The sequence below is a fragment of the Solanum lycopersicum genome, chromosome 2 (assembly GCF_036512215.1).
Source record: "Solanum lycopersicum chromosome 2, SLM_r2.1".
Taxonomy (NCBI): Eukaryota; Viridiplantae; Streptophyta; class Magnoliopsida; order Solanales; family Solanaceae; genus Solanum; species Solanum lycopersicum.
Window position 1 is genome coordinate 43,904,089 of NC_090801.1, and position 14,426 is coordinate 43,918,514.

A 14,426-nucleotide genomic window follows, 5' to 3' on the forward strand; every position below is an offset into this window, starting at 1 on the left:
GTTCGATCCTCTCTCTCTCTCTCTCTCTCTCTTTGTTCTTTCTATTTTTCTTATTCAAACCCTCTTTCTTTTACCCTAATTAGCATATAATTAAGTATAAAAAATGAGGACTTAACCCACTAATTAACTCAAAGTTACCTCTTTAACCCCCAAGTAATTGGATTATTAATATTCAACCACTAACTTTATAATTATAAGCCGGAATAGTCCAAAACGCCCTTTGAAATAATTACAGAAACCCGACCCAGCCTGGGATTACGCAGCCTGTGACGGCCCGTCGCGCCTGCGACGGTCCGTCCTGCTGCTCCGTCACAGAGTTCAGAGACTCAATTTTCTGAAGAGTCTGTGACGGTCCGTTACGCCTGTGACTGTCCGTCCTGTCATTCCGTTACGAAGTTCAGAGAGTCGATTTCAGTACCCAATTTTTAGAATTCTAAGTATTTCGGAACGAGACACCCTCGACGGTCCGTCGTGCCCATGACGGTCCGTCGTGGGATCCGTCGTCTCAGCCAGTTTTCCAGAAATAACATCTGTTGCTCAAAACGACTAAGCAGGTCGTTACAAAACCAACTCTCCGCCGAGATAAATCGAATTTCTCATACCCCTCCGATCTAGTGACAGATGGAGTTAGGATTTTTAATAAGGAAGTTCAAAATTTGAAGAACTAAACATACAAAAGAACTGAAGGAGGTACAACATCTACTATATATACATAAAGGAATTAATTTTCACTATGTATAAATAGTAATATTTGGCAAAATTATATATAATGACAAACTAATAAATCAAACTAAATGTTATAACCACACTTTGATTTAATTTGTCCTGTAGCAAAGTGTTTGTCAATCACCTCTCCCTTAAAATCTGCTCGCCTCTCTCCTTCTCTCGCTCCCTCTCACTTTTATACAACACACAAGTGTATAAAATGTGTTCCCGTTTGTATAAAGCGAGAAAAAATTATACATATACATATATATTTTCGTTCCCCTCTCTCCCATCTCCCAGATCTCAATCGCCACTCTCCCGAATCTTGCTCACCACCCTTGCTTCTATAGCTTATACAAACAGAAATGAAATGTATAAATTGTGTTTCTGTTTGTACAAAGCGAGAGAAAATTGTATACACTTGCAAATACATATATTTTCATCTTATACACTTATCATTGTATAATACAAATATTTCCTGCCCAGTTTTCTTTTATCTTTCTCTCTTCCTCGTACTGCTTTCTTTTGTATATGTATAGCAAATTATATAATTGATTTCTTTGTATATGTATAGCGAATTATACATATTTACGTTTGTTATGGAGCGCAATTATGCAAACTTTGATATAAAATATATACAAATATGAATTTTGTGTTTGTTATATGTGAAAGTTATTATATTTTCTGCCGATGAACCCCTAACTGAAGGCTGGCTCCGCCCCTGCAGTCCGATCGACGACGACAGCCGCAGAAGCCTTAATTTGAACTTCAATGCTTCCAAATCTTCATCGCTACTGCATTGTGAAGAAACTAAAGCAGAAGGAGGAACAGAAAGAGAAGCGAAAAACAAAACAAGTTTACTCGTGGGGAAATAGGACATTTTTGTGGGGTTTTATGAAAGAGTGGTAAGGTGTTTATATATAATGATGAATAAAGTAGGAACTTGAAAACCGTCCCAACATATGGCCATATCTAAAGTCATGCTTAGGAGAATAACAAACCCTTTAAAATTTAAATAAATTCAACATGCATTAATTCTTTTTTAAAAAAAAAAATTCTGACGTTTTAAATGCAAAAAAAATTATGTTTGAGGGGGTAATTAAGACTTCTCATAATTTAGGGCTAACTAGTCCAAAATTCATGTTTGAGATGGTAATTAAGATTTCTCATAGCTTAGGTGTATATTTAATATAAAGTTTGTCAAATTCAAGGTGATTTTTAACCATTTCATCCGTCTTTATTTACTTGTCAAATATTCTAATTTGATTTTTCTTTTTTATTTGCCAATTTTTGACGCATTCCAATTTATTTCTTTCTATTATACCCTTAATTTATTTACATTGAGTTAATGTCTTTAAAAAATGTAGTGAATAAATATGTTTAGAACTCTATATATCAATTAAAATAGATAAAATGATAAATTCACTATATCAATTATTATATTTTTAATAGGTATACAAAGTTAAAATTGACAACTTAAAAGAAACAGAGGGTATATTAACTAAAAAAGTAATAAACAGAGGGTATAAGTTCCTAAACTATTCGAAAAGGTTTCGATATACAATACGTTTAAAGTTTGGCTCACTCATACCTTTGCCGTCCAAATTTTGGCTCAAATATATCCTTATGGGCATTAGTTGATATGCTGGACATATTCAATTCATTTTTTATTTCTTTAAATGCCACATGAAATTATCATGTCATTTTGACCTTACCACATGATATTTATATAAAAATTTAATAGAAAAAAAGTTTACATGAAAATTTAATAGGAAAGAGTTTACAAATTAGGTAGCCCGTAAATAGGATACAATAACAAGAAACTTTTATGGTAGTTTAATCCACTCATATTTTACTTATATTTTCAACTCATTGTGTTTTCATTTTTCCTAAATTAAATTACATTTGTCACACCTTCTCTTTTACTTTATATTTTCTCCTTGAATGGCTTTAGATATTGCCAAATTGTTTTCCTCTTATTTTCAACAACTAATAAAATTTGGATTTTTTTAGTTTTGGATTTTTTTGAATCTTTTGATTTTTTAGGTTAGTTTGAGTTTTTGATGAAGTATTTATATAAACATATATTTTACTTGAACTTCAAATATTTATTTAATTCTATAAAATTATAACTATCTAAGGTGTTTTTTAAGAAAATAACATAAAATATAATATGATTAATGAGATTAAAATATTCAAAAAAAAATAATACTGAAGTTGTGTAAATCAAATATTGCAAATCAACAAGTCATAATGAAAATGATCATTATTTAAAAATATTAAATCATCTTAAAATAAGTTTGATAAGTATTAGTTACATGATTAAATATTAAAAGAAATTAAAATTAGATTAGGTATTTTAATAACTATCTAAACCAATGTAAAACTAAATATCAAATATTCAATATTATTGTAACTCTTAGTGTTGAATTGTTTTTCTTTTGCATTATCATTAATTTAATTTTGATTTATACTTTGTTATAATTACCAACATCTGTGGACTATATAATCTTTATTGAACCATTTAGAATTTTGAGTTGTTAACTTGAAATAATATGTTAAAAGACAAAATCGATGAAAAAATATAAAAAATATTTAAAAAATTATATCTGTTATGAAACTATATAAACTTAGAAGAAGAAGAAGAAGAAGAAAGTAGGGAGAAGAGAAAGATTTCTTATTCATTTTGAAGTATATTCATGATTCATTGATCTTTCACAAATCTTATTTATAATGAAGGAAAACCATTTATTTATAGGGAAAACCTTACTTGGTCCCCAAGTAGGATTCCTAACCATATCCTACTAGGACTCCACATAATTAGACATTCACTATAATACAAATTGTTTATAACACTCTCCTTGAATGTCGGTAGATTATGTACCTCGTTAAAACCTTACTAGATAAAACCCAGTAGGAAAAAAATCTAGTGAAGGAAAAAGAGTACACATATCTAACAATACCCATTATGGATGCCTCATTAAAAACCTTACAAGGAAAACCCAGTGGGACAAAACCTTGTGAGGAAAAAGAGTACATCGTGATTAACTCCCCCTTATGACAACATCAATTCAGAGACTAGAATCTTTGTTTTCCAAGCTTGTGCACCGTCTTCTTAAAAGTTGTAGTTGATAGAGACTTGGTGAATAAATCAACAATAATATTACTTGAACAGACCTCTTGCATGTTGATATCACCATTCTTGGGAGCTTATGAGTGTAGAAAAACCTTGACGAAATATACTTTCTTTTATCTGCTTTTATAAATCTTCCCTTCAAATTCAAATATTTCTGCAAGTTCCTTACTTTAACTTCTTTAAGCAAATAATCTATTGCCTTTTGAAAACTCTTCAAGAGTTTCAATTCTAGTTATCAACTTGCATAACAATATTTGTATATGCTTCATGCATTTTGAATCGATTTAATCCTTATAAAGATTATAAACAAGTTCTCCAAAAACTTGCACATACTTTAGATTTTGAATCCTTCATGACTTTTCATATTAATTTTGTCAAGTAACAACATTCAATATTAGATGTATGACATCTTCTAGTGCCTAGATTGCAAGTCAAATAAGCTTTACGCTTACCAAGATACATCATTCCACTTTTTACTTGATAATTAATCTACATTAGCATCTTTAATAGACGTAAAATTTATATCCTCATAATCTTTTACAATATTGCGCGGTATTGTATTAAAGATATCATCAATGACATACCATTTTGTATCGATTCACAAAATGACAAAACTTATTGAGATCTCATCACTTCATTATTTTTAGGTAGCTACCCCTCTCATGAGGTTTCATAAAGTGTTATGTCATAAGCTCTCCAAGAGCACATTATCTCCTTATTATGATCATTTTGATTCTTTGATCCTCCCCCTTTTTCAAGGATTATTTTATTTAGAATTGATTAGTCTATCATGCTTCATGCATGTCATAGACTTTATCCTTAAGGGACATTCAATAGATGTATTTACAACTCTTGTGTTGTTTCTAGTCTCCCCCTTATGTTAGACAAACTAACATATATCTCAATCTTTTGGAGAATCTATCTTTGTGCATCATAGTATATTCATTAATCATATATTGCACATCAAAATTATCAGATGAAAACTATTTGGTCCCTGACCATAAACCAATTAACAGAAAAATTGATCATAACTTATTAGTTTGATTCATACATTTATAGTTGTATGTAATATCATATTTCAGATCAACATATGAAACTTTATTTTCATAAGCAATGATTCACTATATGAGACATTTAATGTCACATCATCTTATATATTTATCAATATTATCAAGATAAATTATCTTGATTTCATATTCTGAAAGTTGTGCTTTTAGCTCAATTATCTTGCACAAACAATTTTGCGAATGTCAAACTGCAAGTTGACAACAAACGCACATGTGATTATCTTATTGATGCATCTTTTTATCATATCACATGATAGGTAAACGGACCCATATTCATCTTTTATACTTTTCAGAATTTAGGGATTTAGTCCCAACTTTAGTTGATCCAATCAACTTTTTCAAGAGAACAAGCAACGTAAAGAATTTTGGAAGAATCTTCTAGTTTTCAATGTATGTCCATTATATGCACATATTTGGGATGACCAAATTATTCATGCCAACTAATAAAATTAGTAGTACTCGTAAACTCCAAGTTTACTACGCCATGTGCCTTTTGCTTTAGTACATTTCTGATTTACTATTATATGAGTAAATTTCAATTTTATTACTCCAACAATAATTTTTAGATTTATTTCTTCTCACATACTTTACCCTTTAGGTGAGTCGTGATTCCATCATTGAATGAACTAATCTGAAGAAAATTGTGCATGTAAACATATTATTTGTGCCAATATTTTTTGCAAACATCAAGTTGCGAGATAATAATAGGCACACATTAGAACATATAGAAGAAACATTTATTAGGACCATTAAATATCTAAACAATCCACTTAGTGGATGACTAGGTCAACAAATATCTGTATACGTTCCTAGAACGCAGAAAATTCAATCTCAACTTTCATTTATGGTGGTCTCACAATTAGCTTGCCTTGCTAACAAGTAGTACAAGAAAATTCACCATTTAAAAGAATTTTTAGTTTCTTCCATGAAAGTCCATTTTAATTTTTCATAATTCGTCTAAACATTATAGACTAATGATGTCCTAGACAATCGTGTCAAACTAACAAAGTACTGAAATTAGTAAACTTATTATTTACCATAGAATGTGCCTCAATTACATTAATTATTGTCCAAACAAGCCCAAAGATAAAATATGAAACTTTTCTATAATACATGTCTTCTTAGAGACATTCTTGGTGATACCACATCATTGACCAAGGTCGGAATCTTTCTCATGCCTAGCATGGTGGATTACACCTCATTCCCTTTAGAGAATGGATCCATATTTTAGCATTTATCATAAGTTCTAATTCTTCATGAATGGAACACAAACATGTGAGCTTATCAAATTATGATAGCTTTAGTACCTTATTCCATATTTATGTGCATTATTCAATCACTTGTCTTCATGCACTACAACCACATTCACTTTATGTAATGGAGCAAATTCTGTAAGTTTCATGACTTCTCATCAAAAACACATTAGTTTTTCTTTAGTCATTATTATATTATCAATATGGTGCATTGAGACTCACATTCAATGTCTTATCCATATAAAAGTGTCTTAAGTCATAATCGATGGATCTTGAACTCAATATCTTATCATCATAGTGCATCAGGACTTTACTCAATGTCTTACCCTCTTTTTGCGATTGGACATAAATCCATCGTCTTATTCTTTTGGTGCGATAAAACTTAAATCTATCGTCTTACCTACAATGAGGCTCAACCTCAAGGCTTCAAAATAATTTAATTTTATCACTTTTGATGATCATTAATATGATCGTACATTATGATTATACACAGAATTGAGATTATTGATTTCTTATAATTAACATTAGTAGTTAATAAAATATAGCTTAATAGATCACATATCTCATATTAAGGTTGAAAACATATCTTTCACTAAATTGTGCTAATTTAATTGTTAAAATAAATTAAGGAATTCTCTTCTCATCCGTTTAAATTAAACGTATAAAACTATAAATATTTATTCTAGATGGTAACTCCAGATTTGTCACATAAAAAATTATAACGTAAAGATAAATCATACCTTGAAGATATAAGAACCTTATTGCATAACTTATGCAAGATCTCTTTTGTACTTTTCTCGTCTTCTATAATAATTCTTTAAGGATAGAACAATCGTGTTGATAACGTGTTATGAAACTATATAAACTTAGAAGAAAAAGAAAGTAGGGAAAAGAGAAAGATTTCTTATTCATCTTGAAGTATATTCATGATTCATTGATCTTTCACAAACTTTATTTATAATGAAGTTAACCATTTATTTATAGGAAAAATGTTACTTGGTCCCCAAGTAGAATTCCTAACCATATCCTACTAGGATTCCACATAATTAGATTTTCACTATAATATAAATTGTTTATAACAATAGCAAAATAAATATTTTATATATAAAATAAAATTTTAAATTATATATATAATGTTGAATTGGGTTGGCTTCATGTCTTTTTTTTTAATTAAAACCAAATCACTTAAATATAATCGGATATTCTACATCAAAAATGATTATTAGCTGTAATTAATTCTTAATTGGCACTAAATATGTATTTTTAGCGGGAATTAGCACACTTTGTATATGTCTCTAAAACTTTTAGCGACATTGGTTCTAATTTGACACTTGACTAATATCGGTAAAGACTTTAACACTCTTTATTAATGTCAATATTTAATGAAGCTAAAAATTGTTTTTGTCGTAGTGTAACTCTGTTAGCCTCTTGCATAATTCTGGCGATTCGATACGATACTCTGTACTACTTTTCTGTTGTATTTGATATGATTCAAGACCAATTATTTTTGGAGTTGAGTTTTCATACTGTTAGTTGTATGAAAGTTTGCTAGGAAGAATTTGAAAGTTATTATGTCATGGTTTAAAGCCTTAAAATTATTTATCTTTGTCTCTCTTGATTATGTTATATCTCTTAGAGAAACTTTTAAACTCAAGCATCCATACAAATTGGAGCATCTCTTTTTGAAAGTTTCAAAGTGATATCATGTGTAGTATATAATATTTGCACAAATCTTGTTCAAACTCCTTATTAACATGTGTTGATATGAGTGATTGTTTACTATTCATTCACTATTCTCTACCATTCGAATACTTGTCGTTATGCAATTTTGAGTTAGTATTAATTCATTATTCCTTTCTTTGCATGCGTTGGATTCATTCGTGGACTCTCCTCTTTGAATCATGCCCTTCATAATTTTTGAGTTGTCATAAGATAAGGGAAGCTGAAATGCTGCAATACCCTCGGGCTGGAAATATGTTAAAGGTTTGGAAGACATGAAGCGGGGATGATATACTAGCTGTATACATTGATATACAAATTATGTATACCAAAATGAGAATTGGGTTAAAGCGCAAAAGAAGGGTATCTTTTGGGCAAAATTTCTGGGCGGTAATAGGCCCAGAGGCCCCAATTCTTCTCTCAATATTTTCTCTAACTTGAATTGTTAATTAACTTGGGAAAAATTACCTATATATCACACCTTTTGTTTTCATAATTTTCTACTATTTTAAAAAAATTTCAAAATCCCTTAATTTGAGCACAATACAGAATTTCTGGATACATAATTCTCACTCCCCATATCTATGTTTATCACATCCTAATTTCACTCCACAAATCTCTCTCATTTTTTATTATCGTGTTCTTTTCAATTAATTTCTCAATTATGTTTATCACTTCATCCTGATTTGAATTTAAAAGGTTTATCTCTCCAGAAAATTAATTTTAAATTATTTTATTATCTTAACTTTGTTGTTTTTTATTTTATTTTTTCATCGTTTTTTCCATTTTCTTTTGTATCTTTTTTTTTAATTTGTCAATGGTACTTATTTTTCATCTAAATTTTTTTGATATATATATAAATTCTTTTAGTATTGAGATTGCTCAATATATTGAAAATCGTATTTAATATTTAATCACTACAATATTTATCTTAAACATGTATCATCTTTATAACTTAATTCTATTTTGTTGTGATACATTAATAACTATACTTTATCATATTTACACATAACACTTTGCGGTCACTCTATATCAGATACATTATTATCAAACATAAAATCATACATTATATAAATAATGTATTTGAAACATAATAGCTTGTACCAAATTCTTAAAATTTTATATATTTTACCATGTGAACAAATTATTACCAATTAGAAATATAGACAAAATTGAAAATTGTAACATTTCAATTTATTGTATCAGAAATTAATAAGCTAACAATACTTTGTATGTATATATTAGTAACAATGAATTTTCTTTTTAAAATTGAACTATTACAATTTGAAAATTATTAATCTGAAACATCACAATATTCTAAAGAAAAACTTCGTCAACTATATTTCAAAAAAGAAAGTACAAGTTCTTCGATTGTTACTTCTTATTTACAATGTCCACAACACTTTGTGTTTGTGGTTAACTTTTCATCTGAATTTTTCTTTCTTCTTTTTCTTGGTCGTCCAGATATCCTTTTACATCTTTGTGGCAAGAAAATTTCTTCAAAAATGCATTCTGAAATTGAAAAATTGTCCTTATCTAGCATTGATTCTTTTATGTTCATAATTGAAGTACCTCAATTTGAATATATTCGATTTTTTCTAATAGATGTCTTCAATCTTCAACAACAATCTTCATAAAAATGAACTAATATATAGCTTTAAGTGTACCACGTACATTAAAAAGAAGCATTGCTTCATATGTATCATTTTCAAAAGAAAAAAAAAGTTCAAGATACATTATTAACAGTATTTGTTATAGACCATAAATACACCTAGGGGCTAACACATATTATTGTTCACAACAAATTTTATGTGTCAGATACACATCAACTGACTTATATAAACATTTCATATCTTTGTGACTTAATTACTCATGCATCTATAATGATACATTACAAAAAAAAAAAAAAGATGAACGAATTTATATGTGTCTGATACTTTATAATAACCACACATTGATACATAGATCTAAAAAATCGAACACATATGCGACAAACTAGTAACTTAGCAAGTTGTAACTAACAATGTATCGTGACAAGTATATTAACAAACACACTCAAAAAACAAAAAAAAAATGTGTGACTTAATTACACATGGCTCTATAATGATACATTACAAAAATATAAGAAGAATGAATTGGCATATGTACATTATACTTTATAATAACCATAAATTGATACACAAATTTAAAAGTTAACACAGTTGCGACGAACTCATAATATATCAAGTTCTAACTAGCAATGTATCATGATTAATATACTAACAAATACATTTAAAAAAAGTATGTGTCTTAATTATTCATGCCTCTATAATGATAGATTACAAAAACTAAGAGGAACGAATAAACATGTACATGATACTTTATAATAACCACAAATTGATACACAGATCTAAGAAGCCAACACATAGGCGACAAACTAGTAATGTATCAACTTGTAACTAACATGTTTAACACTTAAATATTCAAAAAGTAAAAAAGAGTGTATTACAACACAATAATTCTGGTCACATACCTTTTGTTATCAGATATTTTAACTTAAAAATTCAAGCTATGATCTATTTTGTATTTTGTCATTACAACCATTAAATTAGCTTTATCCATATATATTTGCTTCACCTTCACATCTGAATTGTTTGAATCAACTATATATATTGTTATTTGTATGTAACATGAATTATCAATTCTCGATTCAAGTATGTACATTAAGAGCATGGTCCCTTTTTCTACCTTCAACACACACAATTGCACACATTAAAACATTGTATCTCTTCACCACTTTGAAAGGTTTCTTCAACAAAGAAAAGGGAAGGGATTTGAATTTTAAATTTCTTTGTTTTGTTAGGATTAGCATCTGTCTAATTGATAAAGAAGATACGTAAACGTAATTTATGGAACTTGATTAGATTTTCAGATTTGTTTCCTGTTTTAGCGTAACATATTGACACTTATTGTAGGATATAATTAATGTATCCGGAGAACCAATTATATATCTGGAAAGCTGATAGTATAAGGATTTTTTTGTAAAATTAAAAAAAAAATAGGAATATAATATAATTTTAATCTTATACTATAGGATTTATGTAAGCTATACATTAACTTAATTAAATCTCCAAAAGACTTTTAATAAATTTTATTTCATCAACTCTTTACTCTTCACGTACTTTAATACTTTTTATCTTCACTTGTCTTTAATTAGTTTAAAATGGTTCCTGATTGACTTAATTGGTTTAGATTATATTATCTTGATGATTCAAATAACTTTTAAGTAATTTGATTTTCTTAGTCAAAATCCGGAACACTTGTATTTTAACTCAAAAGTTTCATTATGGTCCCTTTTTCTGAAAAATAAAATGTTTCATTTATTCAATTATTTTTCTCAAAATTAATCAAATATTACAAATTATTTTTATAATTATTTTTTTTAAAAATAGTCAATATATATTTTAATCAAGTCGTAGGATAACCGCGTGTTAGTGACACTTCAAATGCTTTAAAATCTTCTTGAAGTGTAAATGAGAATTTCGTACCCTTTTTCTCTAAATTTTTAAAGACTTAATTAGTTAGAGTCTTTTTAAATTAAGTTTTCTTAATTTCTTTAAAAAATTAAGTGACGATTCTTTTCTAAGTATTGTCTCAAATTGTTTTTATACTTAAAACATTTCAAAGTGTAATTTTTCTAAAGATAGTAAAATTACAATTTACGACACAACACAACCCCATATGTAGGGTTGTAGAATTTTTTTATCAAAATAAGTCATTATTAAAATCAATTCATTGAACTAATATAGTTTTTCAAAATCTTAAAAACTAATATTTATGTACTTTTGAGTAACATTATAGGTTATGTTTTATTCCAAAAATTCAATGGAAAAAAGAAATTAAGATCTAATGGAGTAAACAGGTATAAAACACTAAAATAAAAATTTGTGGGGTTTTTAGAAAAGGTAGTTAGGTTTGTGAATATATTAGTAGAATGAATAAAGTAGGAACCTGAAAACAACCCATATGTAAAGTTATAAATTTTTTTATCAAAATAAGTCATTATTAAAATCAATTCATTGAAATAATATTTTTTTTAAAACTTTACAAAACTAATATAAATGTACTTTTGAGTAACATTATCAATTATATTTTATTCAAAAAAATCCATTGTAAAAAAATAAAAATATGACGGAGTAAGTAAACAAAACACTAAAATAAAAGTTTGTAGGGGCTTTAGAAAAGAGCAGTAAGGTTTTGTGTATATATATACAAATAGAATGAATAAAGTGAGAATCTGAAAACAACTAATACGCAACATTATAGAACTTTTTACCAAAATAAGTTATTATTAAAACAAATTTATTAAAATAATATAATTTTTTTAAAATTTTACAAAACTAATATAAATGTACTTTTGAGTAACATTATAGGTTATATTTTATTTAAAAATCGAATGGTAAAACACTAAAATAAAATCTGTGGGGGGCTTTAGAAAAGAATAGTAAGATTTGTGTATATATAAATAGAATGAATAAAGTGGGAACCTTAAAGCAACTCATATGTAAAGTTATAAAAAAAAAATTCAAAATAAGTCATTATTTAAAAAAAAAATTGACTAAAATAATATAATTTTTCAAAATTTTGCAAAACTAATATAAGTGTACTTTTGAGAGACGGTATAGGTTATAATTTATTCAAAAAATTCAATCGTAAAAAAATAAAAACCTAAACAAGTAAGCAGAAATAAAACATTATTGACATTAACATTTTATAATTTGTTACTACGGAACACGTTTTACAGCTAAAACATCACTCCTAATAACGTTTCTCTGGAATGGTTAAAAAATTGAAATTCATTCTTATACTTACCTCATTCAACTTTAATCAAATTTTCACTAAAATGGATATATTTAGTACATAGGTTCACTTGAAATATGTATATATGTTTTCTTTTTTCTTCTCTTTTTAAAATAAGAAGCATTGTGAAAAGAGAAAGAAAAGAGAAAATCATATATATTTCAAGTAAACGAATGTACAAAGTATATTCATTTTAGTAGTGGAAAATTGAATAAAGTTTCTGAGGCATATACGAAATTGAATTTCATTTTTTTAACTATTCCAGAGAAACCTTACCTCTAAGTGACGTGTGTCTTCCAGAGAAATGTTGCTTTGAGTGATATTTTAGTTGAATTCGAAAAATCTTTCAAGATGAATAAAGACAAGAGTGCAGAAATAAATGAATGGATAATGCTAATTTCATGGGAAAGCCCAAGGAAGTAAACATCTGATGGATTTTAGAGAAATAATCAATGAGTTCAATTTGAAGGAGTCTAAAGAGGCAAGGAGTTTTAATTGAAGAATGAGTCACACTTAAAATAGAACTCTTTAAGTTACTGATGAATTAAAGTGTTGGAGTTTGACTGCAATATAAAAGAATCAATGAATGCAATTTGAAAAAAAGGAGTATAAAGAAGCAAGGAGTTTGAATTGAAGGAGTCTTACTTGAAGTAGAACGACAGTTCAAGTCAATCAGGAGTTTGAAGTGAACAATAACTCTATGAAGAATTGTGCTCAAATAAAGGTGAAGTCGTTCAAATTACTTGTGCACTTATAGAGCAAAAAAGATCAATTGAAAAATTGTCTTCGCAAGTGCTACAAGTGTACTGAAGGAACACATAAAAGGAACACATCAAAGAGCCTGATCCTTTTACAGAGTTTATGCGTTAGCAGTTTTTCTTTGTGATTGAGTCTTGATGTAATCTTAGTTCAGTGAGTTATAAACTGAACTAGGAGTGTTGTCTTTAGGTTGTGATGACTCGAAGAGTTGGGAACACATATCCTGGGAGGTTTGTGTTGAAGTTTAGGATTTAGAGTTAGTTCCTAGGATTACAAGAGTTGTAATCTGAATCCGTAACTTAAAGAAGTAACCTGAATTCATAACTTAAAGGTTAGGAATTAGAGTTAATTCCAAGGATTACAAGAGTTATAATGACGTGAAGTTAATGAATTAGAGTTTGTCACGACCTGAGAGCACCCCAAGTCGCGACACGACGTATTCGACCTCGAAGAGGTCTTATACAAGCCCTTAGCAGTCATTCATCAAAGAGGCTATAAAATAGTGTGGAAATTAAACATTTTTCAATAAATCCAACAATAGGAAATTCTTTTATATATCGATGGAACACTAAGTCTCAACACAACCAATTTAGACACATTTCAACATCATATGAACATTACCCTTTACAATTGAAAGAAAACTACTAGAAGTATATTACATAAATTTTAAAGAAACTTATAAGATAAGTGTCCTCAAATACTTGAGGACATACTAAGACTTTGAGTAGCAAATTCAAGCACTTTAATCTAGGAAGGAACCTCTAGTCACCACCACCTACACTTTGTAGTAAAAACATAAAGAAGTTGTTGTTAGTACAAATATGCACCAAGTTTGATGATCATACCAAAACATGCAAAAAGAGACATTTATTTGAGATATATGCTTTTCATGTCATTTTGGTAAAAACATCATAAGACAAGTATAAAAGACATGTCATAAGTCAATGT